The sequence below is a fragment of the Apium graveolens genome, chromosome 3 (assembly GCF_009905375.1).
Source record: "Apium graveolens cultivar Ventura chromosome 3, ASM990537v1, whole genome shotgun sequence".
Classification (NCBI taxonomy): Eukaryota; Viridiplantae; Streptophyta; class Magnoliopsida; order Apiales; family Apiaceae; genus Apium; species Apium graveolens.
In genome coordinates, this window is record NC_133649.1 from 232651420 (window position 1) to 232657255 (window position 5836).

The 5836-nt window shown below is 35.3% G+C and overlaps 1 non-coding gene across 1 annotated transcript; it reads right to left on the reverse strand.

The window, feature by feature from the left end:
* Nucleotides 1-5521: 5521 nt before the first annotated feature.
* On the reverse strand, nt 5522-5628 carry LOC141716125 (small nucleolar RNA R71). Its single transcript, XR_012572846.1, has one exon. It is a non-coding gene; the product is annotated as a small nucleolar RNA R71 (small nucleolar RNA).
* Between the last annotated feature and the right edge of the window lie 208 nt (nt 5629-5836).

Consider the following 5836-nt stretch of genomic DNA (forward strand, 5'->3'; position numbering starts at 1 on the left):
GATGAACGGTTTAGGAGAAACGGCCGTTTTAAGTAACGGCGTTTCGCGAACGAAACTTTTCCCCTCGCCTTACTTTGAAACTTAGGTTAAAGACCAAAAAGGGTTAATTAGTGTATGAAACAATTATGGTAAGAGTGTTAGGCAGTTGGTAAGACACTCGCGAAGGAATCGCCTTAAGACTCGTAATGGTTAAATTATTAAAAATGGTGGAGCCGAGGGTACTCGAGTAACTTAAGAGAATCAGTAAGCGCAAAACAAGCGTTAGAGTCTAAGTTAGTTAAAGTATAGATTTACAAGTGACTTTGGTTTAATTCCAACTCACATGTTGTTTATAGGTTACCCGACTCGTCCCGAGCCATTTGTAACCCCCAGTCGCTCAGGCAAGTTTTCTATCCGTTATACTGTTGTTGTGATGTATACACTTGTATATGCATTATCTTGTAATAGATGCATGATGGTTATATTAGCAAATTCTTGCGATATATTGTAGCATGTGATATGGTACATATGCATGCCTGTTTCGTAATCTTGCCATATATATCTGTTGGTTCAGTTGATAATACCTATGCTAGAGAATAGTGGTAATTTGCATATACCCTTAGTATAGGGACCCAAAGGTGAAAACATTTTTTAAAACCGGGAGTCGAGGATCCCGAGTAGATTATATATATATATATATATATTTATATATATGGTTATAGTTTTCAAAACTATTAATCGAATAAGGTTTATTCGATAACTTTATTTTATTAATGAATATTATCTTGAATATTCATTCGAGGACTTATGACTCCTTTATATTATTTATTGAATATTACTTGGATATTCATTTGAGGATGTATGACTCCTTTATTTTATTTAATGAATATTATTTATAATATTCATTCGAGGTATTATGACTCCGCTTATTATTTATTAATATTCTTTATTTTATTAAAGAATAAGGTTCAATAATCAAACTTACTTTTGATATTGAAATAAAGATATTACTTTCGTATAAGTATATCTTTGATTATTTACTATTCATTTCAAGTATAAGTTTTCCAACTTCTACCTCAATTATTCTTTATGGGAATATTATTTAAATAATAATATTCAGATATTTCTTTATATTGAGACTGATTTACTTTATTAAATCAGCATTATTCCAAACACTCTTTAAAGTGTTTTCAAGTCTTTAAAATGATTTTCAAAAGTTAGAGCGGATCCCAAAACTCATTTTTATATTTAAGATCTTCCTTTTAAAAAGGGGATTTAAATACTCGCTCAAAACCGGAGGGATCCGGCTCTGTGGTGTATTTTATATTTGCAACAAGGTTGTTGTCTTGATAAAAGAGTTTTTGATTACTTACCCAACACTCGGGAAGTAAAATTCTTGGAACAAGTTAATCCATTAACAGGCATCGCCTGGGAAATATCGGTGAGTTTTCCTTTCCAACTAGATACGACTTCTTGGTGGAGCCGTATCAACAAGTTTCTACTTGGGGAAAGTAGGAACGAGCTTTACGTTTCAGAGTCATGGATTTCATCTGAACTAGGAATGGCGTAAGTGGTCGAGTGGCGCCGGCCCAGCCTTATTATATTGGCCCAAATGGCCTGGAAGTTTCGCTAAGGTGATCCATTCCTTAGGAGTTCAGTGTTCGGTTGAAAAGTAAATTCGACAGGTTCTCCTCTACATGTAGAAAATGGTGGGGTTGTACTACTACGACTGATCATTGTAAGTGGTCTTCCTGGCGCGGCAAACTCCCGTAATGAGTTCATCATCCAATTGGATATTTCTGCAACACTACCCAGAGCACTTCGATAGAAAGGCTACGGTTGGGCGATTGTTGAGTGTTGGCAGGGTCAAGTTTTCAAAATGATGTTTGCATCAAATGAAGTATCTCATAACTCCATTTTATTTTGATGATATTTTAAAGGTTGAATCTATTCAAGTATTGTCTTGTAGTCTCATCTATGTGATGTACTTTTGAAACTAATTATAACTTGAACGGTGGTAGTTCAAGTAGTATTTGGAAAAGATATAAGTATATTGGAGTATCTTGTAACTTCATCTTTTAAACTTATATCTAGTAAATGATTATCTTATGCATGACAAAGATTTTCAGAAAAACGTGGAGACAAGGTTAGATATATGAGATCACCTTGCAACGATATTTTTATACAGTTATACACTGGAACTCTGTGTATTATGCATGGAAGAGGACTTCCAATATTTTGAAAAGTATATATGTATATATATATACTGAATATTTTGCGACTTCATCGCATTAAGATATCAACTTGGTTCATTTCTTTTGACCAAGACTTTCATGAGTACTATGAGAAGGCTCATATATTGTTAATCATTATACATATTATTTTGGTGGGCTTGCTGCTCACCCTTGCTTTCTTCTTTCATCACACAACATCAGATAGATAAGATGAACAGGACCAAGCTCCCAATTCGCAAGCGGATAGGAAACGTTCCGCAGCTTTCTGGAAGCATTGAGGCCGCTGTAGCTGAGGTAGAAATTACCAATAGGCTAAGTTTTCAACTAATGATGTACCAGACTTATGTATATTATGAATTGTAATAATGACAAAGAAATGTAAATTTATTCAGAAACCTGTTTAAGGTGTATTGGCATATAATTATGGAATAAAACGACTTGTGATTATTTTTGGATATTCATCTCTGAGACTATAACTTGTGGAGTGTGTGTTTATTGTGGGGTCATAGTACAGAGTAGTTGATTATTTATTAAGATTGGGTGTTATTAAGGGAAATGGAACTCGTGACAACCCGGATCCCCGACCCCGGATTAGGGGTGTTACAGATGCGGTGTTTGAATAGTATGCTCATTATATATTAGTTTGTCTATTTATTTCGGGCCTAGATTTCAAATTGTTAGCATGTTGGAACAAGAATCGATCTATATGGGGTTGCAACTAATATATTTAAAATATAAAAAATATTTGTATTTGAAGTTACCAAGTCAGCTTGTTACATTAATGTATGACTAGGAGATATTTCCCCAAACCACAAGGACCATAACAATACTTTTTTCTATTTTTTATTATATCTAATAGCGATAAATAATTTAATCTATCTTGTGTGGAGGATTGTATATTGTATTATCCATCAATAAGTTATAATATATGTTATCATATTAGTTTTAGAATGCTTATAATATTATTTAAACCATAAAACTAAATAATAATTATTGTTATACATGGATATCTTATATGGTATTAATCGCGACATTGCAGTGTAAGTGAATCTAATAACTAGAATTGTTTAAAGTTTTGTAAGGATTCTAGTTGATGAAAAAGATGCAGTAAGAGAATGAGTTGAAGGAAAAATGTTAGAGCATCTCCATTAGTCTCTTAACCCACTCTTCAAATATATTAAAAAAAATATTGACTCTTAACAATTTAATGGTCATTCACCTCGAACAACACTCTTTAAATCTACTCTTTAAATAATATTTTAATATTAAAATATCTTGATTTAATAGGAGTACATGATAAGTGGCATTTTATACCACTTAGAACGTCCTATAATGGTTTGAATTGATGTCTTCAAATAATGTATTTTGTGTATTTGATGCATTTTTCTAGTGTTTTTGCATTTCAGGGTATAACTTGCGTATGTAGGAAGAATTCATCAGAAATAAGCCTAGGGAAGTGTGTGGCATTGGTTGTGGAAAGTTGGGGGCATAACGCAGCAAGATCAGGAGCATAATTCAAAATTTTCCAGAAGGTGCTTAAGCGCCCGCTCAGGATGCTGCGGCGGCCGCCTAGGAGCTTGGGAGCCCGCTCAGGAATCTGGGGCGGCCGCTCAGGGACTGAAAATTTTAATACTGAATTTTATAATCCTTATTCTGATGGACTTCTGAGATGGCTGGTTCTTGTGGGCTTCTATATAAGTAGTTCTCAAAGACGTTTCACATAAGTGTGGTATCAAGCAAGGAGCAAGGAGAGAAGGAAGAAGACCGTTTTAGCACATCACAGCGAAGAAGAGGAAGCATACGTTCTCTTGTGATTCTTTTATTTGTTGTATCAGTGGATGCTAGTTTTCTTTACTTTGAACCTTATTACTCTTGTGACGTACTCTGGTTTTAATAAGTATTTTTATTAGTTTATATTGTGTGTATTATCATGCTTCCATTGGAACCCATGGTGACGATGAGTTCAATTATGAACTAATCGTTGTCATGGGGTTCTAGAGGATGTACTTATGGATTTCAATAAATAAATTGTTTCGATATCTGGGTGTGTGGTGATTGATTGATATCCTAGTATTGGTTGTGCTTATTCGTCTTATGTGCGTAGCTAACATATAAGATAACGTGTTAATCTCTATTAAAGAGACAGTGAATATAGAGGTTTAGAACTTGCCATGCTAGCATAGGTTCATATATTGTATACATGATCCGTAGGTAACTCTAACCAGTTTTACTTGCCCTATGTAATCAAGATAGATAACTTATGCTTAAACCATTATGTTGTCAATTTTTATAGAACTATATAGGGTCTCAATATAATTGGTTCCTATTTAGCTTCTATCTCTTTTGTGGATGTCTGGTAGAATGGTACTCGTGCAACGAAAGTTGGCGTTTATCAGTTTCGTGTTATCTGATTAGTGTCATCACCATCACATGCTAAGGTTAAGAACAATAAGGCTATTGAATGAAGTAGTAATGAAGTTAGAATCCCATGTTTGTGATATATAGTAATTCAACCTCAATTCTCTTAGTTAATGTTATTTAGTATAATCTCTTAGTTTAATAAAAACCCAGTTTGTTATTTGTCTTAGCATTGAGCGATAACCATACATTGTTGCATAGGTGTATAAATTGAACTTAACGTAAACCAGTCTCTATGGGAACGAACCTGATTTATATCTTGTACTACTTGCGAACGCGTATACTTGCGTGAATATTAGCGTGTGTTTTCGCCCTAACAAGTTTTTGGCGCCGCTGCCGGGGACTTGTTAATTTTTAGTTTATGTGCTTATCATCAGTGGTCGTTATAGTTCACTGACTCAGACTCTTTTACTATCACGGTTTATTTGTTTATAGTTTCAGGTACTCAGTATAATAGGAGATCCAGCAGCATGAACGAGAGCCTTGATGGATTTTTCTCAACCCAAGATCAATGACATTCAATCTAGCATTGTCCGGCCAGCTATCACAGCTAATAGCTTTGAGATCAAGCCTGGCATAATTCAATGGGTACATAATTTAATCCAGTTTGGGGGTTCTCCAACTGAAGATCCCAATAGCCCGCAACTGACTACTTATTGAAAGACCGAACAGGAAATGAAAAGTCGTACATTAGGGACTTTATTGAGATCTGCGACACCTTCAAGTTCAACGGTGTTTCTGAATATGCTGTGAAGCTGAGACTGTTCCCATTCTCTCTGAGGGACAAGGCTAAGAGCTGGTTACACTCTCTACCAGCTGGTTCGATTACTACTTGGGAAGATCTTGCTTAAAAGTTTCTTACTAAATTCTTCCCTATGGCAAAGACAGCTGCACTCAAAAATGATAATACTCAATTTGCGCAGCAAACGGGAGAATCGCTATGTGAAGCTCGGGAGCGCTACAAGGAGATGCTTAGGAAGTGTCCTCATCATGGAATCATCACTTGTTTTTACAATGGGTTGGGAGTACAGTCCAGACCCATGCTTGATGCAGTATCAGGCGGAGCATTATGGGCAAAGAGCTATGAGGAAGCTTTTGATCTAATTGAACTGATGGCTGCTAATGACTATCAGTATCCAACCCAGAGATTTCCACAGGGCAAGGTAGCAGGAGTTCTTGAAGTGGATACAGCTACGGCTATCACT